At 37.6% G+C, this 27294-nt stretch overlaps 1 protein-coding gene across 3 annotated transcripts in view; it reads right to left on the bottom strand.

Annotated features, from left to right (window-relative positions):
- Positions 1-27294, bottom strand: part of RAPGEF4 (Rap guanine nucleotide exchange factor 4) — a 291866-nt gene that overhangs the window by 263349 nt on the left and 1223 nt on the right. The window lies entirely within an intron of this gene.

Here is a 27294-nt window from a genome sequence, read left to right as displayed (position 1 = left end):
TTCATTTTTTCCTATTACATTTATTAATTTTTCCCCTTTTTTATTTTAACATTTTTAAACTATTTCATCTCATCAATACCTTTTAAAAAGTCTTTTTAAAATTTTCATTGTGGGACGCCTGGGTGGCTCAGTTGGTTAAGCAGCTGCCTTCGGCTCAGGTCATGATCCCAGCGTCCTGGGATCGAGTCCCACATCGGGCTCCTTGCTCATCAGGGAGCCTGCTTCTCCCTCTGCCTCTGCCTGCCATTCTGTCTGCCTGTGCTTGCTCTCTCTCCCTCTCTCTCTCTGACAAATAAATAAATAAAAATCTTTAAAAAAATTTTTTTTCATTGTTACAGTCATATTTTATCCCTTCATTGAATTTAACCTCATTTTTGGTATACATATAGGGTTTTTTTTTCTTTAAAATTTGGGATACACTTTCTTCTAATAGATCAAAATGTACCCTAAATCTACCACATGGCTTTGTTCTAGTCTCCAGCCCGATCACATTCTTTCCTCTTCTTTCTTTTCCTTTTTCAACCAACTTCTTGTCTTATCAATTCCGTTTTTAGAATATTTTTGAATTTTCATCTTTACAGTCATATTCCATCTCTTCATCGTGTTTACCCTTATTTTTTGTGTGTATATATATATATATACACACACACATATATATAATTTTCCTTCTATAAAATATTGGGAGGTAGTTTCTTCTAACAGACCAAAATAAACCCAGAATCAAGTGTGTGGCTCTATTCTATTTACCAGTCTAATACATATATATATTTTTTCTTTTTTTCCCCTTTTCTTCACCCCCCCACCCCGGTTTCAGGTCTCTTCTGATTTGGTTAGTGTATATCTTTCTGGGGTCCATGCTACCCTTTTAGTATTTTGTTCTCTCATACACCTATTCTAATCTGGATAAAATGACAACGTGGAAAAAATCACCACAAAAAAAAAAAAAAAGAAAGAAAAAAGAAAAAAGAACAAGAGACAGTACCAATAGCTAGGGACCTAATCAATATGGGCATTAGTAATATGTCAGAACTAGAGTTCAGAATGACAATTATCAAGGTGCTATCTGGGCTCAAAAAAAGTATTGAAGATATTAGAGAATCCCTTTCTGGAGAAATAAAATCACTTTCTAGAGAAATAGAAGAACTAAAATCTAACCAAGTTGAAATTTAAAAAGCTATTAATGAGATGCAATAAAAAATGGAGCCTCTTACTGCTAGGATAAATGAGGGAGAAGAGAGAATTAGTGAGATAGAAGACCAAATGAGGGAGAATAAAGAAGCTGAGCAAAAGAGAAACAAGTGACTACTGGACCACAAGGGGAGAATTCTAGAGGTAAGAGATACCATAAGATGAAACAATATTAGAATAATTGGGATCCCAGAAGAAGAAGAGAGAGTGGGGCAAAGGGTATATTGGAGCAAATTAAGGTAGGGAATTTCCCTAATTTGGCGAAGGGAACAAGCATCAAAATTCAGGAGGCACAGGGAACCCTCCTCAAAATCAATAAAAATAGGTCCTGTCATCTAATAGTAATCTAATAGTCATCTAATAGTAAAACTTAACAAGTCTTAGTAACAAAGAGAAAATCCTGAAAGCAGCTCGGGACAAGAGGTCTGTAACATACAATGGTAGAAATACTAGATTGACAGCAGACCTATCCACAGAGACTGGCAGGCCAGAAAGGACTGGCAAGATATATTCAGAGCACTAAACTAAACTAAAATATGCAGCCAAGAATACTATATTCTATAGGCTATCACTGAAAATAGAAGGAGAGATAAAAAGTTTCCAGGACAAACAAAAATTTAAAGAATTTGCAAACACCAAACCAGCTCTACAGGAAATATTGAAAGGGGTCCTCTAAGCAAAGAGGGAGACTAAAAGCACCAAACCAAAAAGGAACAGAGACAATATACAGTAACAGTCACCTTAGAGGCAATACAGTGGCACTAAATTCCTATCTTTCAATAGTTACTCTGAATGTAAATGGACTAAACGCTCCAATCAAAAGACACAGGATATCAGAATGGATAAAAAAAAATAAGACCCATTGATATGCTGTCTACAAGAAACTCATTTTAGACCCAAAGACACCTTCATATTTAAAGTGAGGGGGTGGAAAACAATTTACCATGCTAATGGACATCAAAAGAAAGCTGGGGTGGCAATCTTTTTTTTTTTTTTAATATTTTTTAAATTTATTTAACAGACAGATCACAAGCAGGCAGAGAGGCAGGCAGAGAGAGAGAGAGGAGGAGGAGGAGGCAGGCTCCCTGCTGAGCAGAGAGCCTGATGTGGGACTCGATCCCAGGACCCTGAGATCATGACCTGAGCCGAAGGCAAAGGCTTTAACCACTGAGCCACCTAGGCGCCCCAGTGGCAATCTTTATATCAGATAAATTAAGCCAAAGACCATAATAAGAGATGAGGAAGGACATTATATCATACATAAAGGATCTATCCAACAAGAAGATCTAACAATTTAAAATATCTATCCCCCTAACATGGGAGCAGCCAATTATATAAAGCAATTAATTAACAAAAAGGAACACATCAACAATGTGGGACTTTAACACCCCCTTACTGAAATGGACAGATTATCTAAGCAAAAGATCAACAAGGAAATAAAGGCTTTAAATGACACACTGGACCAGATGGACATCACAGATATATTTAGAACATTCCATCCCAAAACAACAGAATACACAATTCTTCTCTAGTGCACGTATGGAACATTCTCCAGAATAGATCACATCCTGGGTCACAAATCAGGTCTCAACTGGTACCAAAAGGTTGGGATCATTCCCTGCATATTTTCAGACCACAATGCTCTGAAACTAGAACTCAATCACACAAGGAAAGGTGGAAAGAACTCAAATACATGGAGGCTAAAGAGCATCCTACTAAACAATAAATGGGTCAACCAGGAAATTAAAGAAGAATTTAAAAAATTCATGGACACAAATGAAAATGAAAACACAACTGTTCAAAATCTTTGGGACACAACAAAGTTGGTCTTGGGTGGAAAGCATATAGCAATACAAGCCTTTCTCAAGAAACAAGAAAGGTCTCACATAGACAACCTAACCCTGTACCTAAAGGAGCTGGAGAAAGAACAGCAAAGAAAGCCTAAACCCAGCAGGAGAAGAGAAATAATAAAGATCGGAGCAGAAATCAATGAGATAGAAATCAAAAGAACAGTAGAACAAATCAATGAAACTAGGAGCTGGTTCTTTGAAAGAATTAACCAGACTTATCAAAAAGAAAAGAGAAAGGACCCAAATTAATAAAATCATGAATGAAAGAAGAGAGATCACAACCAACACCAAAGAAATACAAACAATTATAAGAACATATTATGAGCAACTATACATCAGCAAATTTGACAATCTAGAAGAAATGGATGCATTCGTAGAGACATATGAACTACGAAAACTGAGCCAGGAAGAAATAGAAAACCTGAAGAGACCCATGACCAGTAAGGAGATTGAAGCAGTCATCAAAAACCTCCCAACAAACAGAGTCCAGGGCCAGACAGATTCCCAGGGGAATTCTACCAAACATTTATTTTTTTTTTAATTTTTTATTTTTTTATAAACATATATTTTTATCCCCAGAGGTACAGGTCTGTGAATTGCCAGGTTTACACACTTCACAGCACTCACCATAGCACATACCCTCCCCAATGTCCATAACCCAACCAACCTCTCCCGACCCCCCGACCCCCAGCAACCCTCAGTTTTTGTGAGATTGAGAGTCTTTCATGGTTTGTCTCCCTCCTGTTCCCAACTTGTTTCATTTGTTCCTTCCCTACCCCCTAAGTCCCCCACATTGCCTCTCCACTTCCTCATATCAGGGAGGTCAGATGATAATTGTCTTTCTCTGATTGACTTATTTCGCTCAGCATAATACCCTCTAGTTCCATCCACGTCATCATAAATGGCAAGATTTCGTTTCTTTTGATAGCTGCATAGTATTCCATTGTGTGTGTGTGTGTGTGTGTGTGTGTGTGTGTGTGTGTGTGTGTGTATATATATATATATATATATATATATATATATATCACATCTTCTTTATCCATTCATCTGTTGATGGACCTCTAAGTTGTTTCCATAGTTTGGCTATTGTGGACATTGCTGCAATAAACATTGGGATGCACATGCCCCTTCGGATCACTACCTTTGTATCTTTAGGGTAAATACCCAGTAGTGCAATTGCTGGGTCATAGGTCTACCAAACATTTAAAGAAGAATTAATACTTAGTCTCCTGAAGATGTTCCAAAAAATAGAAATGGAAGGAAAACCTCCAAACTCATTCTATGAGACTGGTTTACCTTGATCCCAAAACCAGACAAAGACCCCATCAAAAAGGAGAATTATAGACCAATATCCTTAATGAACTCGGATGTGAAAATTCTCACCAAAATACCAGCCAATAGGCTCCAACAGTACATTAAAAGGATTATTCACCACGACCAAGTGGGATTTATTCCTGGGTTGCAAGGTTGGTTCAACATCTGCAAATCAATCAATGTGATACAATACACTAATGAAAGAACAAGAACCATATGATACTCTAAGTAGATACTGACAAAGCGTTTGACAAAGTACAGCATCCTTTCTTGATCAAAACTCTTCAGAGTGTAGGCATAGAGGGTACATACCTCAGTATCATCAAAACCATCTATGAAAAACTGACAGCGAATATCATTCTCAATGGGGGAAAAGCAGAGAGCTTTTCCCCTAAGGTCAGGAACTCGGCAGGGATGTCCACTATTCACCACTGCTATTCAACATAGTACTAGAAGTCCTAGCCTCAACAATCAGACAACAAAAAGAAATAAGAGGCACCCAAATCAGAAAAGAAGTCAAACTCTCACTCTTTGCAGATGTTATGATACTTTATGTGGAAAACCCAAAAGACTCCACTCCAAAACTACTAGAACTCATACAGGAATTCGGTAAAGTGTCAGGATATAAAATCAATGCACAGAAATCAGTTGCATTTCTACATGTCAACAGCAAGACAGAAGAAAGAGAAATTAAGGAGTCGATTTCATTTACAATTGCACCAAAACCATAAAATACCTAGGAATAAACCTAACCAAAGAGGCAAAGAATCTGTACTCAGAAAACTGTAAAGTACTCATGAAAGAAATGGAGGAAGACACAAAGAAATGGAAAAACACTCCATGCTCATGGATTGGAAGAAAAAATATTGTGAAAATGTCTATGCTACCTAAAGCAATCTACACATTTAATGCAATCCTTATCAAAATACTATCAATTTTTTTTCAAAGAAATGGAACAAATAATTATATCTCTCTGATATGAGGAATTTGAGAGGCAGGGTGAGGGGTCATGGGGGGTAGGGAGGTAAAAAATGAAACAAGATGAGATAGGGAGGGAGACAAAGCATAAGAGACTCTTAATCTCATGAAACAAACTGAGGGTTGCTGGGGTATCGGGGGTAGGGATAGGGTGGCTGGGTTATGGACATTGGGGAGGGTATATGCTATGGGGAGTGCTGTGAAATGTGTAAGCCTGATGATTCACAGACCTGTACCCCTGCAGCAAATAATACATTATATGTTAATTTAAAAAATCCAAAAATATGAATATGTATACATTCCAAACTTTATAATATATATCAACATACAAAAGTTTAAAAAAAGGATGAACTAGACAATATTTTCATTAGATAAAACAAGAAAAGTCAACTTTTTAAAAAAATTCTTTATAACAAATTCCTTCAAACAATCTACCTATATTATCTAGACATAGAAATTTGCAGGCCAATTTTCCTAATCTATATATCACTGAGTCAAAGTAATCAATTCATATTTTATGTATTCCTGAATAAATGGAGTTTACTGCTTTCAAGCCCCCTACTCTGAGGAAATCTGATCTGATCTCTCAGACTCATGACCACCCTGTGTATGTTCTCATAGTCTGATCTAGTCCTTCATAGCAATAGGAACATTATATTAAACACTCCTCTCACTACTCGTTCAGTCTCTGTGTTCCAGGTAACTTCCATATATTCTCTGTCCTTTCCTAGAAATGAACCTCAGCATCAGAGTCACACATAATGTATTGCTTAATGTAAGGTTAATGAATTAATATGCATTGCATAAAGGTTTTATAAAGGATACTTTAAAAAATTATTCCCTTGTTCTGTGTGAGTAAAAGAGAAGGAAAATGGCTAGTACAGTGCAAGGAGTTGCAGAAGAGGATATACACTAGTAAGGAAGGCATAAGGGCAAAGTGAGGTTTTGGGATTTGAGGCCTTGATCTTCTTCCAGGATCTCTCCAACTAACTGTCTCCTCCAGTTAGAACAAGGTTCATTTTGCCATTCACAGGCTCATGCTAGGTTCTCATCTTGGAGATCTTGGCTCAAGAAAAAAAATATTAAGTTAAAGCCTTCTCTTCTTCAATAACTAGAAGACAAGGCTGAATTTACCGCTTGACTCTCAAAACAGCACACTGGCCTCCATGGTCCCACAGGCATGTTGTTACCTCACTGTGTATCTTATAGTAATGGCAGAATTTCCCAGGTCAAGAGCCAATGTTTTGTCATTGGTTCACTCCTCCCTTCTCTATCCGCACATCAACTAAGACAGTGGACACATTCACATGCAATGATGTCCACTCCCTAATTTACATCATGTGATTCCTACCCATGATCTTGAGTTAGACAGTTGCGTGGTCCAAATGCAAAGTAGAGATATGGGAAGCCTAAAGCCAGGGGGAAATTGAATTATCATCTACCAGCTGGGAGAGTCCATTGTTGGCCATCTCTTCTTATGTCATCTGTCTCTGATGGGGGATAGGTGGAGCCCCAGCCCCAGACAGAAGGTCTCACTATATGGACAAATTCAGCCTCTGGAGATTCTAAAAATCCCAGATCATTAATAATTACTAGCTGAAGAGGGTATGTGAGAATAAGGGCTGAATGGAAGAGACACCCCTTGACCAAAGAACATATTTTTAACCACTTTTGAGACTCCATAAAGAGTTCTCAGTGATGAAAGTGTGCCCCTTGTCAGAGTCTGACAAAAGAAACAGCAGAGCCGAGGTAAGGGTAGTCAATACCTGAGTTGGGAAACTTACATGAGGGGTGGCTGGATTGCTAAAGAGGGAGAATTGCTGGATATGACAGTAAACAGAAGAGGCTTCACACACATTCATCACTTAACATTATTCTTGTACCCCAAGTAGGTGGTGCAAGAACATTTTAGGGTGTCTTCTTTAGAAGATGGGGTTCTGATGTATTAAAAGAAAACAATGTGTTTTATAAAGAGTGCAAACAGGAAGGCACTTATATGAAGAGTTATCATCATAATATCCACTGATCTCCAGGTTCATTTGTTTTATGAACATTTATGCAGCTTTAATTCAATCTCCTTTTTTTCCTTTCTTTCTTGTGTCCCATATTTTTACTCTTTTCATTGTTCCTTCTTCCTTCCTGATAGTCCAAGATTCCTTCCTTTCTCAGTTTCCTTTAGTCATTCTTTTAGGGTAGATCTGTTAATGACAAATCCTCTTAGTTTTCTTTTTCTGAGAATGTCTTGGTTTCCCCTTCATTCCTGAAGGCTATTTTCACTGGGTATAGAATTCTGGGTTGACAGTACTTTTTCTTTAAACACTGAAAAAATGTTGTTCCATTTCATTCAGAGCTCTATGATTTCAGATGAAAAATTTCTGTCATTCTAATTGTTTTTCCCCTAAATAATGTATCATTTCTCTCTTGCTGTTCTGAAATACTTTTTATTTGTTTTTAATTTTCAGAAGTTTGATTACCTTCGCATGGATATCTTTGGGCTTATCTTCTTTGGGATTCACTCAGTTTCTTGAATCTGTAGTTTTATTTCTTTTGCCAGATTTGGTGAATTTTCAGCCATTGTTTCTTCTAGTATTTTTTTCAGCACCACTCTCTCCTTATCTTCCAAGCCACCAATGGACATGAATGTTAGATTATTTGTTACAGTTCCACAAGCCCCTGAGTCTCTTTCCTTTCTTTCGTCTATTTTCTCTCTATAGTTCAAATTGGGTAATTTTTATTGCGTATCTTCAAGTTCACTGGTTCTGTCCTTTTGTCTTATCCATTCTGGTGTTGAGCCATCCACTGAAATTTTAATTTCAGTTGTTGCATTTCTCAGTTCTAAAATTTCCATGCAGTTCTTATTTATTTTTTTGTATTTATTTGCTAAGTTGTTTTTGCTTATACATTGTTTTTCATTTGTTTCAGTTGATATTTTCAATTCATATTATTATTCATAATTGATTACAAAAGCATTTTTATGATGGCTCCTTTAAACTCCAGGTGGGAAGGGCTGCTTCATTACAGTAAGTTTAGGCAAGGGTCAAAGTTTAGGCTCCACACTGTCTTCACTGATGGAGGTTCAAGTGAGCCTGCAGTGTTTTCTGTGGTGTCTGGTTAAAGCAGAGTATTTATTTAATTATTTAGAGCAGTTATTATCTAAATTTTTTTCTGTCTTGCTAGGCTGCTCCTTTGCTTACCACAAAAGGGCAGGTTTTTCTGAAAGCTTTTTTTTTGGGAGGTGGGGGGCTTGTGTCCATTGGTATTTCTGGATTATTGTCTATTCCCAGTATCCAATCTGGAATATATAAGGCAAGAAGAAAACTCAAGGAACTCACTACAATGTCTTCTTCAGATAGAGAAGTCCCAAGCCAGTATGCCTTCTCTCTACCTTCCAGAGTCTTTTTCTGTTTCTTTTATATATAACGTCCAAGGTTTTTAGTTGTATTTAATGGAAGAAATAGGAAGAATTGAGTCCCTTTGTCCACAACTGTACAGTTGCCTTTTAAGCAGAATTTTTGGTTAGGTAAACTGGGTAATTACAATTTCACAACTGTCATATGTGTCAAAAGCAATGTGCACCAACCAGAAACTCATTTACAGAGGCATACTTTTCTCCTGAGAGGAGATGTTTCCAGGGACATGGCAACCAATGAGCCATATGTTGTTTATTTGTTAAATACTTGCCAACTCTGGCTTTATTGATAATATCACTTCTGAGTTTCACAGCAGCCTGAATGCCTCAGCTGTGATAGTTTGCTTCCTTGCTGTTCAGTATTTATCACAGTGATGTTGACTCCCTGTTCTTTTCTCCATCTGTTAGGGAGAAATAACACCCTATGTTTTCATAACTGTATTCACGTCATACTACCTCTTGTCCTCTACACCTCTATACATTGATGTTTCATCTTTCCTTACATGGACTTTCCCATATAACCACATTTTAGGCAAATTACCTCATTCTAGTTTAGGCCACAGGATTTCCATTTGCCCTGCACCCTGTGTGAGAGGTATTTTATTTTTGTTTTCAGTCCTGCTGTCTTCCTCATAAAAACATTCCAAGACCTGGCACAGAGTCTGCAACCCTCCCAACTGTCAACCAGGCTAGAAAAGTAGACCTATTAGCTATGTCATCTGTAAGATACAAAACCTCAAATGCAAACCCAGGCTGTAGTCTTTCTTCTTCCACATGTTTGTCAACATGATATCTGACATTTGAAGATCTGAATATTTGAAAACATCTTCAGTATCCTTTCAAGACATATTCCACATTTTCTTTTTTTTTTTAAGTAGGCTCCATGCCCAACATGAACTTTGAACTCATGACTCTGAGAACAAGAGTCACATGCTCCATCAACTGAGCCAGCGGGTAAATATTCCACATTTTCTTGTTTTCCTCCTACCTCATTGGTTACTCCCACACAGTTTCTTTTGCTGGTCATTTCCTCTCTCCCTGAATTCTTGTTGGAAGATGGCAGTGCTTAATCCTTGGTCCTCCTCTAAAACTCACTTCCTTAGTGTTCCCCAAGCTCAAGGCTTTAAATGTCATCTATGTATTAATGATACCCAAATTTACATCTTCAACTCAGACTGTTCCTCTACACTTCAGAGTCACATGTCAAATTTCCTACTCAACATCACCAGTTGAATGTCTAATAGGCATCTCAAACTCAACATGCCTAAAATTGAACTTCTCATTCCCTTTGAATATGTCCTACCTCTAGCCCTCTCCATCATAACAGATGGCTCTACAATCCTACCAATTCCCCAGACCAAAAAGGATGCCTTCAAAGTATCCTTGACTCCTGTTTCTGACAGATTCCCACACTCATTTCATGTCCTAGTAGTCCTACTTCCCAAATGCCTTCTACTTCTTCTCAGCATCTCCGCTGTTGTCACTCTGATCCAAACCACCATCACCTTTCTCCTGGATTGCCACAATCGCTTCCTAACAGTCTCCCTTTTCCTACCATTGCTTCCCTCCCAACAGTTTCTTCTCAACATTGTGATCATAGTAATCTTGTAAAAATGAAAGTCAGTTTAAAAAAAAAATGAAAGTCAGCTTATACTATTCCTCTGCTCAAAACCTTCCAGTGGCTCCCTATTTCACTAAGAGTAAAGGCTGAGGCTTTTGTAATAGCTGTTCCTATATGATCTGCCCTCATTCTCTGCTCACTTCTCTCCTAATCTTTCCCTTGTTCACCACAGTCTAGCCACAAAAGCCTCCTTACTGTTCCTTGAGCAATCCATACATGATAACCCTGGGGTCTTTACACTGGCTATTCCCATTGCCAGGATATTTTTTTTTTTAAGATTTTATTTATTTGACAGAAAGAGATCACAAGTGGGCAGAGAGGCAAGCAGAGAGAGAGAGAGGAGGAAGCAGGCTCCCTGCAGAGCAGAGGGCCCGATGTGGGACTCGATCCCAGGACCCCGAGATCATGACCTGAGCTGAAGGCAGAGGCTCAACCCACTGAGCCACCCAGGTGCCCCTGCCAGGATATTCTTATCCTAAACATATGGTTGGTTAAATCCCTTGCCTCTTTGCTTAAATCACACTTTCCCAATGAACCCTATTCTGACCAACCTATTTAACATTACAATCCTCACCACCCCAATTAGCACTCCTGATTTCTTATTTTCATTGTGTTTTTTCCCATGACACCTATTACTTTCAAACAGAACATGTAACTTATTTATTATGTCTATTGTTTTTTATCTGTTTCCTCTGTTAGAATGTAAGATCTAGGAGAGGTGGGATCTTCTATTTTGCTTACCTAAAGAATCCTAAGCATTCAATAAATATTTGTTGAATAAAGCAATGTCTCAACTATTAAAAAGATATTTATCTGGAAATCTCAGTTATTAAGAAAAAGATCACAGCTGTGAGATCATATAGCAAATAAGCCTAAAAGTCTTTGTATAACCAAAATGGCTATCTTAAAATACCAAAATTCTGAAATTCATATACTTTTCTCAGAAGAGAAATCCTCAGGGGCAAAATAGATACATTCATACTATACAAACAGCTCCAAGAAACCTGGTAACCTGGACTCTTAAGTCCAAAGGCTTAGAAGCAGGATATCATCTTTGTGCAAGGGAAGGAGACAGGAGAGACAGCTAGGTGGCAGCAAGCAAAGAGTGACAACTGCTGGGCAATAAGGAAGAGTCAGGTAAAGGAAACAAAAGCAGGCTAAAACATTTTTAAAGGAGGGGTAGCAAAAGAGGGGGAGCAACACTGGAGTATTTGATGCTGAAACAGATCATCCACACACTTCAAAATTGCATTATAACACAGGATACCAATTTATGTTCAGTACATTGAGCCTCAATCACCAAGTAAAAGAAAAATTATTTTCAGTATACTTTAGAAAACCAATCGTATTAAATACCATTTGTGAATACCATTAAAGACCATTTCTACTAGAATTATTAAATTACACCAAGTTTGAAGGATTAATAAAAATAAATTTTTATAAAATTTATGATCCTGGATAACTAAAGACTCACTGTAGACAACTATACTGTTTGGCTTTCAGCTGTTTGCTTATTGTTGTATATTCAGAAATGAATCTTGTATTCTAAAACAGATCAGCCTCATCAACTTTAAGATTTCATAAGGTTTTCAGCACTCTGAGTAACCTGAGGTTCTTATAATTTAAAAACCATGTACAGTAAGTCTTCAATGGGACGAAACACTTGAGAAATGGTATGTCCTGGGTAGATATGCTAGGATTAGGACTAGATTAGAAAGCGTACATCTAGGTGATATGACTCAAAAAGAGCCACCAGGCAAATAGTCTCATTGTGTGAGTTTCATCCCATTTTCCTTTAGGTTAAAGCTTTGACATCTCTTGGTGTCCTTTAAATGTTAAACTCTTTAACACATTAGCTCAAATTACTTTATCAATTGTTAGGGAGTTTGTGACTGTAAGACCCTAAAGGAAGAGATGCAAGATGAAGAAGAGAAATATAAAGTACTGCCCTAGCATTCTGTGTCCACCTCAAGGCATGGGCCCATGTGTCCGTCCTACTTGTCCTATTTAAGAGATTATCCTTCAAGAGGGGTACAAGACAGAGGTGAGGGGAGAAATGTCAATCCAAAAAGACTAGACAGAGAGGTAGACAAGAAACAACCCATTAGGAATTACTTGGGCAAATCCAGTGGGTTGATGGCCCCTTACATGGCCCCTGGAAGCTCACTCAGAGTAGGAAGAGCAGTGTTAAGAGTAAGAGTTAAAGGAGACTGTCATCTTGGCAACCCCAGGGCACTTAAGACACTGTAAGGAGATTCAGGAAGTAAGACAGAGTGCAGTGAGAAAGCAGAGGGTTAAGGAAGAGAGATTAGAGCACACAGTTCTCTAGTGTTCTACAGTCACAGATCATCTTTATAGTGATGTCCAGGGCTGTGAGGACTTTTAAAAAGAACTTACTTGGGGTTCGTGGGTGGCTCAGTCAGTTACGTGTCTGACTCTTGATTTTGGCTGATCTCAGGGGTTGTGAAATCAAGCCCCCGTGGGGCTCTACACTCATCATGGAGTCTGCTTGAGATTCTCTCTCCTTCTGTCTCTGCCCCTCCCCCTGCTTGCTCACTCTAAACAAATAAATAAACAAAATCTTTAAAAAAATTTTTTTAAAAAGATCTTACTTAATTTTAACTAGACATTTACATTTTTTTTTTAATCTTGAACCTTTTTTTCCTGCATTACCTACTAATATTCTGAGGAACATAGTTGGAACACCATTATAGTCAAAAGGCAATGGGGTTTCATCCCAAGTTGGTCCCTGGCACTTAACTTCTGTGTGACTCTGACCCAAACCTCTGTTTCATTATTTGTAAAATATGAATGATAGCAGCTATCAATTTGAAAATAAGTATAAAAAATCTTAAAATCTCCTCACATACATTAACTAATTTAGTTCTATGGGCATCTCTAACCTAAGGAAATAATCCAAAACACAGGAAAAACTTAATATAAAAGGTTATAGCATTATTGATAACAGCAACAGTAATGTTTAAATGTCTTAATGGTCTGACAACAAGGAAAAACTTAGGCTGTATGATCTACATCATTTCAGCCAAAAAATTATATTTATAAAGAATTTTAATAACCTAGAAAAATGATCATCCTATAATGTTAATTTTAAGAGGCATGAAGTCTTAAAAGTATGAGCTCAAACAATTTAAAAAATACTTGAATAAAAATACTGCAGGAAAACACACTAAAATTTATGACCATTTAATTCCGAGTGATAAGGTTTATAGAAGTAAATTAATAACTATAAGGCAGAAATTCCTTTGGTCTGGTCTCAATTAAAATATAGTTTAAATCATAGTCCATTACCTTTCAGAAGCCCCTGTCATTTTCTTCTGGGAAGGAGAAATACATGTCAATACATGTCAACTGGGAACACTCTCAGAAAGAAGCAGGGGATGTGTGAACTGTCAGCTCTCAGCCACAAGCCAGCAACAGCTCTCGCAAACCAAGAGGAGGGTGGGGGTAAGGGAAGTAGCAAGCATGTCATATGTAACGCCAAGGAACCATGGGGCTGTCTCACATGCTGTTTCAGCATGTAAACATTAGTGGGCTTTTATTTATTTTCTTAATGTTTTCCTTTTCCCCTATAATTTCCTTCCTTGCTCATTTTTCATTGTTTTAAATCTCTTTTAATTCCTTCAATATAAATGCCATGAGATAAAACTCCCATCAATGAAATTCCTGCTATGTAATTATAGAAATAAGTAGAATTCAGCACACAACATCAACTTTATGATTGGGTTGCTTGTCCTGATTCAAAAGAAATAGGTTCAAATGCTATCCTACTTATTCAAATACTTTCCAAAATTTTCAAAATCATTCCATCCTATTGTCTTATTTTATTGCCACTTACTCTCCCTTCTCCCTAATATTTACACCCTTTCCCTAAAAGTGATGAATAAAATGTACATATTTTAAAATTATTTCAGTTTGCAATTTGACTATCTTTGATTCTCTTTCAGATAATCCAAAACAATATCAGACTTCAGCAGTGTTCACATTTGATTTCCATAAGCTCCTCAGAGGAGCAGTGTTGTTGCTCATTTTACCTGTGGGTATTCAAGGCTAGGACTTCTAATGACAGAGACAGAGAGTATTAGTCACCTACACACAAAGGGTTTTTTTTAAATGAGTTTCACTTTGATATCCATATCTATTGAATGCTGAGTTCTAAAATGAACCTCTAAAGCTGTTAAGATAAATATCCAATGAAGTACTGAAAAGGTAGGAACAAAGCAACAGAGATAATGTAAAATTCAATTGAGGAAAAGATAAGGTGCATTCACAAGCTGATAATGTACCGTTACAGCACAATAAAAGTGTACTCTCATTCAGTTGGCATCCAAGTTTGTCCATGCTTCAGAGGTCTGTCTTACAGATGAAGCTGCCTTGTTATATGATCTCCTTGCTATTTTTCATAATTGCACCTTCTTGTGTCAATAGAGGGCTCCCCTTTTATGCTCTGATGATCTGAATAATTAAACAGGTACTCCTGGTTTAAGTATTTGAATTCTTTTCAGTAAATAAAATGTTAAAGCCTGGTTAGTGACTAGACAGCTCTAACTCTACAAATCAGATCTTTAACTACCACCAGGGAATATTTACGATGAGTGCTGCATCACCAGAGACTATTCTCGAATTGTCTTCAATTTTTCACATGAAAAAACTTACAAACATATCACCATGTCATTTAATCAGTTGATGAGGAAAATATGATAAGAATTCAATTTAAAAACACTATCAAAAAGCAGAGGATGGAATCATGACAGAAAAGTTAAGATATCGAACAAATCCCCCAAATGAGAAAGTGTTGGGATTTCTAAGTATCCAGAACCATTTTCTTGCTCCAGTATATTTATCTGAGAGGTCTGTTTTAGAGAACACTGACCCCACAGAGTTATCAGACAAATTCATCACTGAATTTGTGTAACTGGCTAACTATGAAACCCAAAACTCCATCAGTAGGATGGGGATATTGATACCATTATTTGTTAACTGTCGACAGCCAGTCAAAAGCACATACACAAAATCCTTTCAAGTTCATTTAAATAATCATACTTTTCCTGATCTGTACTACATTCATTAGTTCTCTAGGAGTAGCTTCCTTTTTCCTCAAAATTATTATAAAAAATAAATATATATTTTTAAAGATTTTATTTATTATTTATTTGACAGGCAGAGATACAAGTAGGCAGACAGGCAGGCAGAGAGAGAGGAAGGGAAGCAGGCTCACTGCCGAGCAGAAAGCCTGATGCAGGGCTCGATCCCAGGATCCTGGGATCATGATCTGAGCCGAAGACCAAGGCTTTAATCCACTGAGCCACCCAGGCGCCCCTATAAAAAATATTTTAAATTTTAAAAATGTTAAAAACCTGAAGTGGACAGTATTTCAAATATAGCTTTAAATAATAATATTTAAGGGGCGCCTGGGTGGCTCAGCGGGTTAAAGCCTCTGCCTTCGGCTCAGGTCATGATCCCAGGGTCCTGGGATCGAGCCCCACATCGGGCTCTCTGCTCAGCAGGGAGCCTGCTTCCTCTCTCTCTCTCTCTCTGCCTGCCTCTCTGCCTACTTGTAATCTCTGTCTGTCAAATAAATAAATAAAATCTTTTAAAAAAATAAATAAAAAATAAATAATATTTAAGAATAAACCAAAATTTCATAATTTATCCCTTTAACCAATTTTTGAAATTATTTTTATCTGTAGCATATATTGCTTCTGTATAATATATTGCAATATTACCATAGACACTAATATACTATATAATATAAGGCACTTTTGCAAAATAAGGCCTTGTTACCAAACAAAAGGTTGGCATCATATTTATTCAGCTTGTGTCCTTATCACAGGCACTAAAATACTTCATTTACCTATTTAGTAAAGCATGGATTACACTGATTTAAATTCATATTAAGTGGTCTCTCAGTTCATTCAAGATCTCTGATGAGATGTTGCTTTTGCAGAAAGAATTCACCACCTTTTTTTTTCTTTTTTTAAGATTTTATTTATTTGCTTGACAGACAGAGATCACACGTAGGCAGAGAGGCATGCAGAGAGAGGGGGGGAGGAAGCAGGCTCCCCGCTGAGCAGAGAGCCCAATGCGGGGCTCGATCCCCAGGACCCTGGCTCGATCCCCAGGACCCTGGCTCGATCCCCAGGATCCTGGGATCATGACCTGAACAGAAGGCAGAGGCCTTAATCCACTGAGCCACCCAGGCACCCCTCATCACCTTTTTAAAAACAGCACCATGCCTGAGTTTCTTCCCCTGGCCTCTGCTTTGTTTTCCTTTGCTGCTCTTATTACAATCTGACATTGTCATACAGATTTGTTTGTCCTCTTACTTCATCACTCCAAATCCTCTTACTTTTGGCCTCATAGCATTTTTTAGCACCTACTTTTTCCTGTTTTCTTCGTCACTGGATTCCTTATCACCTGGGACAGTAGCACATAGTAGCTACTGCATCCCTACCATGCACCAGCACATTATAGATACTCAATTTTAAAGACTGACTGAATTAATTAATGTCTACCCAGCTAGTATTTAAATTCACGAGGTCACAGACCTTGTCAGTTTTTATTACTAATCTATCCCTGGTAAGAATGTATGAACTTGGAAAGGAGAGCGTAAAAACTCTGAATGAATGAATGAATGAATGAATGAACAGACAGCCGGAAAGTAGAAAACTAAGGTCAGATCTTTTCCCTACAGCACATTTGGGCTGAGGAAAGAGGAAGAGGGCAGGAGGCAAGGAGAAGGATACGGGTAGAGGAGTGATAAAAGGAGTGACAAGGGATGTTAAAGATATAACTTTCTTATATTCCAAGTTTGTTTAAAGAGTTGATAAAGAAAATGTGTAAGATTCAAGAACACAACTTTTTCTATAACATGTCCAATATATAACCAATCAATGACTAGAAGAATAAGTTTGTCAGAGTCTGAATACCTAAATGTCTGGAGGCAAGACATTCATGCCTTCATTTGGAATTTAAACAGAATTGAAATGTCATATATAATATCAAGAATCAAATTATTGATTCTCTGAAATATTGAATTTAAACAGAATTGAAATGTCATATATAATATCAAGAATCAAATTATTGATTCTCTGAAATATTGATTCACTGAGTGGCTCAGTGGGTTAAGCATCTGCCTTCAGCTGAGGTTGTGATCATAGGGTCCTGGGATTGAGCCCCACATCAGGCTCCCTGCTCAGCGGGGAGTCTGCTTATCCCTCTCCCTCTCCATCTGCCCCCTCATGCTCATTCTCTCTCTCATATAAATAAATAAAATCCTAAAAAAAAAAAAAGAATCAAATTATTAGGTTCCAAGTAACATCTGCTTTCCATCAACATCTATTTGTTTTTAACATTTCCAACAGTTAATTAGATTAAAGAGAGGTTCCTGAACTTTTAACCAATTTATAGGTAATATTCCTACAGAGCAATTCATTCTATTTAATATGTTTAATATTTACATGTTACAATTTTATTCCATGAAAGGGTTTTGGAAAATTATACTACTCACTTTAAGATTGTTTCACTGCAGGAGTGCCTCGATTAAGCATCCAACTCTTGATTTCAGCTCAGGTCATGATCTTAGGTTCATAAGATCAAGCCCCGCATCAGGCTCTGCACTGGGCATGGAGCATTCTTAAGATTCTCTCTCTCTCTCTTTGCCTTTCCCCACCCTTCAAAAAATTTTTTTTCACTGCGATTAACCCGTGTTTCTTGTTTTCTGTGGTAACAATAAAAGAACATGGTAACATGCTCTGTGGCATAACCCATGGGTTGTCGACCACCATTTGTCTGTGCATTAAGAGTGGTACCAACATTCCTCCTTGAGAACACACTCTTGTCCCCACATCCTCAAAAGGAAGCACTGTACCACAATTAAGACATACATCCTTGTTTGGTTGTCAATAAGGATGTAATTTTCCATCTAGTTTGGCTGAGTTTAAAGTCATACTACTCTTCATCTAACCAACAACACAAAATATCAGCATTTCAGGTATCTATTGGAAATATTACTTCCAAGTCATTGCTGCTCAGTTAATTATCAATAGCTCAGATGTGAAAAAAGTGTTTATGGAGGGTTTCCAGGAAGTGAAGTAATTCAGCCATTTCTAAAATATCTTAAAATCTATCTTGGGATTTTTTTTTTAATTTTATTTTTTCAGCATTCTGAGATTCACTATCCTGGGACTAAATCAGACCATCAGAAAGCTATATTATTATATTGGCCCCATGGGAGAAATACTCTCCTTTAAGGTCTCTTTGGTATTATGCTATCATGATAAACTGAGAGCCCTACAAAACTCCTTGCTGAATTTACTGTTGGGATATTGTGGAGGATACTATTCATCACATTGCACAGTATCTTTTTCATGAGGTTAAAGGAGTCAATTAATCAAACAATTTCCCACTGTTTGATTAATTCTTCTTGATTAATTGTTCTTCTCTGGAAGAAATAGTTTCCATTGGTAAATGCTAAGTAATGAAATAACTGTGCTTCCTTCTTTGTGCTGACCTTGAAACACCGTAGCTTTAATGCTTATATTAGGAAAGAAAATTTTTAATTAATTTTTAAAATTCCATCTTTAAGAAGCCAGAAAAAGATCACGTTAAATCTAAAAGTAGAATAAGAATGGTCGGGGGGAGGGGGAAGAAATGTAAATCAATAAATTTCTCAAACTACAGAAAAAATAAACTAAAAGTTGGGTTTTTTAAAAGATTAAGAAAACTGGAAAGCTCCTAGCAAGACTGATTTAAAAAAAAAAGAGCAGACACAAATTAATAATATGAGACATGAAGGGGAACATCACAACATATTCTAAGGACATTGAAAGAATAATAAGGGAATAGTACGAACAACTCTATGCTAATAAGTCAGATAACTTAGAAAAACTGGATAAACTCCTTGAAACAACTTATCAAAACCGATATAAGATGAAACAGAAAATCTGAGTAGCACTCTACTAAAGAGATTGAATTTGTCATCAAAACGTTTCCCAAAAAGAAAACTCCTGGCCAGATGATATCTATAAAACATTTTAAAAAGAAATAACATCAATACTGTCCAATCTCTTTTTAAAATAGAGGAAACACTCTGTGTCAAATAAATAAATAAAATCTTAAGGGAAAAAAAAGAGTTGCAGGATTTACCAACTGGGGGCTCCTGGGTGACTCAGTTGGTTAAGTGTATGCTTTGGCTCTGGTCATGATCCCAGCATCCTGAGATCAAGCCCCATGTCAGGCTCTCTGCTAAATGGGGAGCTTCTCTGCTCAGAGGGGAGCCTCTCTGCTCAGTGGGGAGCATGCTTCTCCCTCTCCCGCTGCCTGCCACTCTGTCTGTTTGTTCTTTCTCTCTCTGTCAAATAAATATGTAAATAAAATCTAAAAATAAAATAAAATAAAGGAAAGAACAAATAGAAGAAAAAGAAGTATTTTCTGATTTAAGGAAGTTCATTCTCACCCCTCTAATCCACTTTGCCCTGGAAATCCTAACCAATGTAATAAGGCAAGAAAAGTAAATAATAAAAGATGTAAAGATCAGAAAAAATAAGTAAAAATGCCAGTATTCACAGACAACAAGACGGTCTACATAGAAAATCCTGAGGAAACCTATGACCCAGCAATCGCATTACATCACAGACTTGTACCCTGCAAATAATGCATCATATGTTAATAAAACATATGTTAATAAAAAATAAAACATATGTTAATTTTAAAAATTAAAAAAAAAAGAAAATCCTGAGGAATCTACAAAACAACAACTAGATTGAATAACTTGCACAAAGTTATACCACTAATAAAATCAAAACTAGGATGTGAACCAATACAGTCTGGTTCCCAAACTCTTAACCCCCACACTATGCTCTCTACTTAGAGAGGATCATGCAGCTTTACTTGCATTAGCCCACAAACGTCAACACAGCCATATACTTGGCCTTTGTAGTCTCATTTGATGATTTGGAAACTAAGGTTCAAAAAGATTAATAACCAAGATTAATTTACCAAGATTACATGGCTAAGGGATGAAAGTGACAGAATTTGAATACGTCTGGCTGACCCTAAAACGAAGCTGATCTGAATATATCACATGTTCCAAACTGGAAGAGGGAAACAATGAGAGGATCCAGATCCAGATAGTAAGGCCCTGAAATAAGGCGGTAGAATATAAAGGCCAAGAGAACTGGTGACTGGATAGTAGTAAAAAAGGACATAGGAAAGGTCAAAGTTCTGAGAATTAGATTAGTGTTCATAAAGTAGGAGTAAGGAGGAGAAACTAATGGAGAGGATGACCAAGGAAGATGAAGCCAGTTTTAGACAAGCTGAATACAAACTTGTTACGTTAGGCATACTTTTGACAGCAATAATAGATAGGATTTTGTTTCCTCACAAAATCAAAAATTTGAAGGTAGGTGATGATTAATCTAAAATTAGTACCTGAACAAAGTCAGAACTAGAGTCTGTGTTTCTCCTGGTTCTTCTTTCTGGGATTACAATATGGTTGTCAAAGGCCTAGGCCTCAGGTCATAATTCTAGAAAGAAAGAAGAATGGGGGTAGCAAATACAACTGTTCTTCATCAATAAAGCAAAATCTTTCCCAAAATTCTATAGCAGAACTCTGCTATGTCTCATTGGCCAGAACTATGTCACACAGTCACCTAGCCTCTATGGTGGCTTAAGAGGTAGGTATTTTGCTTTCCCAACCCTATAGCAGAGGTAGGTGAGGAAAAACAAATCTGCTCCAAAATATGAATGGGGCATTGATGTGGGAATATCCAGTGGAGAGACAAAAATGCATCTGGTCTAGAAGATAAAGCAAGGATACGTGATTTAAGTAATCTGCATAGTGAAAGCACAGGAAACGAAAGGGTACTCCAGGAAAAAGCCTGCAGGAAAAGAAAAGAGGGTAATAACAACACTTTGTTTCTTTTTGTGCATGGGAAGCAAACGGATGTACAGGGATACAGCTGAGTAAACACGGTAGCCAGGTCCCTCCACTCCAACCAGTCAGAGTGTTTGCTTTTGTAAGCTTGGCTAGGTCTTTCTCTGTCATCTTCCCCACCCAGTTACATCCATCCTTTTTCTCTTTCCTCAGGCTCTCAGTACTCCCAACAATATCTCTCCTCTCCCTTTCTCTTTGCCTCATCTGTGAATTAGAGGTGCTGGAAGGAAAATTCATTCTTCACTGCCACTGTTCAAGATGGATGAAGCTGGATTTAAATCTGACTAAAGGAAAACTAGCTGCCTGGGGTTGGAAAGGTGATCCAGGAAAATAAGCAACTCCTATGAAAAGGCTATTAAATCTTAAAAATTCATAGAAAATTCACAGGAAATTTGAACTAAAAAGAATCTGTTCTTTCTGCCCTCACTGGAATAGCCAGAGTCTATCTGGGGAAATACAAACTAAAACAAGGAGGCAGAATTTGCTTTGCTGAGTACCATTCTTCTTCTGAAGACTCTTCAAAGCTCCCAGGCTATGTTCAAACCAGGTAGCAGGACCAAGGGTGTGATGGACCATAGGCATCCTTCTCCTGGCCCACTACTCCATGGGCATACCATCTATCACGTGTTTCCAGTCTGAGTCCAGCTCTGCCTGACTCTTTGTGAAAATCCTAGGGCAGGCAGAATCAGCACCACAGAATTTAACCATGATTACATAGTAGGCTGCGTTATCCTCTAATTGCTCCACACATACATGTCATGTGCTCCCATGTATTTGGGGCTACAGTGAGATGTCCTCCAGTAAGTTGCATATAAGATAGGCACCAAGAAAACTTTAAAAACAATATATCACTAACATCATGAAAAGTGATCACTTGATATTATGTGCCTCCTGATGTAAGTATATAGCAGTTCTGTGAAGTATTGTTCCCAGAAAATCGTATCTAAATCCAATCAAGTTCTAGATCCAAATACCAATTCACAGCATATACAGGGGATAAAGGGGCATATTAGAAGACACCATGGAGGCATAATTAAAATTCAGACTTAAAAAAAAAAAAAACTGTTTCTTCAACAAATTTACTATAAGGAAGAAAAAGAGAGAGAACCCAGAAATTTAAAAAGACTTAGAAACATCATCAACTAAATAGAAATGACGAGGATCCTAACAAACAAATTGCAAGAAAGAAAAAGTTACATGATAAATGGGGAAATCTGGACCCTGACCGGGTATTTGATTATATCAGGAAACTAATGTCAAATTTTTTAACGTGTGACAGTGGTACTGTTTTCATCATAAAGAGTCCTTACCTTTTAGATATATACTAAAATATTTACAGATGAAATAATACTGTATTCTGGGACTTGCTCCAGAATAATACTGGAGGTAGTGGATATGAATGGAGAGATTAATGAAACAAGATTGGCTGTGAGTTGATAATTGTTGGGGGGGGGGCTGTATAAGAGAAACATCCTGTTCTCTCTTCTTTTTGTGTATTTTGAAATTTTCCATAATAACCTTTTTCTGTAATAGATCAGAAGAGAGTTATGCAGTGTCATTTCTTTTAAAGTAGTCACGACAAGGAAACACAAAGGGAGCAGCAGAGACAGATGCTCATGGTGCCCATCCAAGCCTTTTCCAAGACAAAGGTGGGGCCAGTGCAAGGACTCACTTACAAGACTTCAGAGGCCACTCCATCCCGGAGGAGGATGCATCTGGTCATCTCACCTTTACCCGGTAAACACCTTAGCTACAGTCAAGGTGCTGCAGTGAAACTGAAGATAAAATGATGAATAAAATACAAAAACCGACATCAAGGGATGCAAAAGAGAAGTAAATAGGAAATTGTGATGGAGTCTGGCTTGTGATATTATAGTGTTGAACAAAGTGTGCTCTGGGAGTACCTGTAATGGTCATCTAACTGGAAGAGATGACAGCCAAGCTGTCCTGAAGGATTCCCAGAACAATCTTCTGATTATAATTCAATTCCTGGGCTCTGTTAACTCTAGTAAGAGAGTGAGTTGGCCAAAAGTTGTAAGTGTCCTGATCTCCTGGCGGCTTTGGTTCTCACTGTGAAAGTACAACACCAGCTTCTGGTAACAAGTGGATCTCCCACACAGCTTGCCTAAAGAAGGAGTACATCAGCCTAAGGATGTGAATGTCTTCCCCTTTCATCCTATTTTCAAATTAATGAACTGTCTATCTGGTTTTACAGTCTCTGACAGTTTGGTGCCTTTGTATAGGCCCCTGAAAAAAATGTATTAATTATTGATGTGCTGACAAATCAGGAATCTGAGATTGCAAGACCAGCCGTGAACACTGGAAATTCACCAGCGTTATCCCCCTTGGGATATGCCTGGGTGTGGGTCGACACCTGCCTTTCCCAGTGACAGCCTTCTGCTCTGCATGTTTCTTTGATCTTCAGTCTTCTTGAATGGTGGGGCCGTGTCTGAGTCTTCTTTGATTCTGAGTCACCCCCTTCAGCATGTCTGCCTCAAAGCATTTTGGTTTTTAACAAATTTATTCCTTGATTTCTTTCACTTTCATTCAGTCACATCAATGGAGTTAACTCAACATCTATTTGGGGATTAAGTCAGATGCAATGACACTGTAGAAGAAGCATGTTTTAAAAATGAAACATCAATAATTTAAAAGATTCCTCAGCTGTTTTGTTTTTTTATACATCCATACTACGTTAACTTCATTTTCTGCCTTGGCCTGTGATCACCAGTGATCCTCAAATAACCCTATCAACTGAGGTTGTCCCACAAAGCTACACTTCTAACTGCAGAATGAGAAATCAAATATGGTAAACTCCTTCCCAGATGAAGACCATTTCTCTCACTTCCAGTGGTTTCTCTGTCAATCAGCCAGATTCTCTCATCTGTAATGGGACATGGCAAACTTTTTCTTCAAAGATCTACACAGTAAATACTTCATTTATTTTTTAAAGATTTTATTTATTTATTTGAGAGAGAGAGAGCACAAGCAGGGGTGGGAGGGGAGCAGAGGGAGAAGCAAACTCCCTGCTGAGCAGGGAGCCCTAGTGGGGCTCCATCTCAGGACCCCGGGATCATGCCCTGGGCTGAAGGCAGACCTTGACCGACTGAGCCACACAGGCACGCCCGCAGTAAATACCTTGAACTCTGTGGGCCACACAATCTCCATTACAGCTACTCAGTTCTGCCAGTGTAGTGTTAAAGCAGCCATGGACAACACATAACCAAATAAGTGTGTCTGTGTTCCAATAAAACTTTGTTTATGGACACTGAAATTGCAATTTTATATAAATTTAATGGGTCACAAAACAGTAATCTCTTTTTGGTTTATTTCCAAACATTCAGAAATGTAAAAACAACTCTTAGCTCAGGAGACACACTAGCAGCTGGTGGATCTGGCCCCTGCTCCACAGTGATGAATGCTGGCAGTGATTCACTATACATATGTGAATGTGTGTGGTATCTTCGAAATATTGCCTTACCAACCATGAAGATTATGACCTATAATTGGGTCTTAAATTCATAGGTGGCAAACTTAAATTCTTAAGGGAAAAATATTTTCACTAAAATTAAACAATGATCAGCTCACAAAGACACACCCACACATACACAAAGACATTTTACATATCCTAAATCCCAAATAGTGAGTACCATGTAATATGTTTCTAATTACCGCCCCGGCTTAGAAAAAAATTTTAAGATCAATGAAACAGTGCTAAGTTTGTTTTGCTTAACAATATGTCTGCTGAGAATTTTTTCAATATCTTTTTATCCATCCAAATGTTCAATGTCTTTCCGATTGTAAGATTGGTGTTTATACAATCTCATCCCCTTGGTTCCACCATAGTCCAAGAACTTGGACACTTGGTACATGAAAAACTCTGGACTTTCTTTCTTTAACCTAATCTGCATATCTATATATTTTTCAGTTCCCTCCCCCCATGTAAGTTTATATAGCATTGCCCGTCTATTACAACCTTCTAGGCATTACTACAGAACATTTCTAAGGCTTTATTTTCCTTATTCTGTTTGTTTCATCTTGTATTATATACTTCTATAGTCATGCACTTTCTACTTTAACTCCTCTTATTATTCACAAGAGGGTCCCTCTTTTTCTAGCTGTCCACAACAGGTGCCACTTGCGTGATGCTTATACCTAAACCATATTTCGCTGCTATGGAAAAGGTCCCAGCATCATATCCCCAAACAGTACATAGGGGTTCACTGTGCCATACCCTCTTTTTTGTGTGTGTTTTATGCTTGAGATGTCTGTAATCCAAAGTTTTAGAAAAATGGAGCATACATTCCTATGCTCTAGATTTGGTCACAAAAGGAATTTGTGGTTGGGAAGAAATTAGCATATTTATATGCCACACCTGTGTGTCTTTGTTCACATTCCTCCCTCTGCTTGGCATGCTCTCCCCAAATTCTCTGATAAAAATTCCCTCAACCTCCAAGGTCCAGGCATGCACCAGTGGGAAGCATCCCAGCCAAGCAGAGCTGATGACTCTCTCCTTTGCATTCCCAAAGCATTTCATACATCTCCGTGGAAGCCCTTGTCATTGCATTGTGGTTGGTTGTGTGTGTAGATGTCCCAGCCCTACCACCCATCCCCCAGATCAATAGCAACTCATCTTTTTTTTTTCCCCCTCCTCACCACCCATGCATCCCCAATGCTAACACAGTACCTGGAATAAGCAAACAAGATTACATTTCTCAGAAATACCAAGAGCAGTCTTAACTGCCATTAGTTAGAAAGTCCTAACTTCTTCCTCCCCCACAAAATTAACAAATGACTTAAGTAAAAATTCAGCTTCAAAACAAGTACCCCATGGCCCTCTTAAAATGAGATTGCCACTCCTTAACTGTTCTTTAAAGGAATTCCAGCATCAACACTGCAGAAAATGCAAGGTTATCTTAACACCAAAAAATAAAATATTTACGTGGCACTTGACAGTTTTCAAAGTACTTTCGCCATTTGCTGTTGTTGTTTGGTCCACTAATTCTTGGTAAGACAGATAGTTCTATCTCCATTTTTCAGACACTTAAGGAAATAAAAGTGACATGTCCAATATTGGAGCTGTCTGCTCTGGGCCTAAAACCCTTAACTTATTGATTATCCACTTTCTGTACTCCGTGAATGCTAGGCTCAGTATTTGTGGAGGCTTTTCCCACTTCTGATAGATTATTTTTCCCTATTATGAATGGTGGCATTACACTGTGGCTCTATGTTCTAAAAATACATTTCAAACAAAATCATTTGGGCAGATACACATTATGAAAAGACAGAATCAAATATACCCCACTTGTTCTAGTATTGCTCTATGATTTTGCCATAAGTACTTATTGACTAAAGGATTTCCAGTGAATCACCGACTGTTCAAAAAATGGCATGCCATGCATTTCTGAAAATAGAAATATGTAATCTATTATCTAAAAAAATTCACTCATGAGGAAGCACTACTATTTATGTGTCAAGTACAAGAGCTTGATTTTTCTCTTCTTTTATAATTCATCTTTCCTAAACTATTAAATTTAGATTACTTATCACATTAGCAGGCTCTTCACTTAAATATGCTCTATGTTCCTCTATATAATTCTGTATGATTTAACCATCACTTCAATTCTCTTACTATTTATTGCAACCAATTCTTCTAATATTAGTACATATCATTTTCGAGTAAATAGGGCACTGCCTGCCAAAAAATCTTGCTACTGTGTGGTAATTGAAAGTAAAGATTATTTCTCAGATATATTAATTTTTCAAATGAGCCACATTTAGCTTTTCTCAAATTAATTTTTTTCAACAAAGCCCTATAATAGTAAAACATTCAGAGCATGTCACACTGAAGATTTTCAAGTTTGATCTGGTTACGAATCTGCTAATTGTAAAAATTTCAATATGGCAGAGCCCAAAATATTTCACACAAATGCAAATAGAGATGTCATGCAGATAGCTGCAAGACATGAATCATTGCCCT

This window comes from Lutra lutra, chromosome 3, assembly GCF_902655055.1.
Source record: "Lutra lutra chromosome 3, mLutLut1.2, whole genome shotgun sequence".
NCBI classification, from domain to species: Eukaryota; Metazoa; Chordata; class Mammalia; order Carnivora; family Mustelidae; genus Lutra; species Lutra lutra.
The sequence above is the reverse complement of the archived record's forward strand: the minus strand, read 5'-3'. Positions and strand labels throughout refer to the sequence as shown.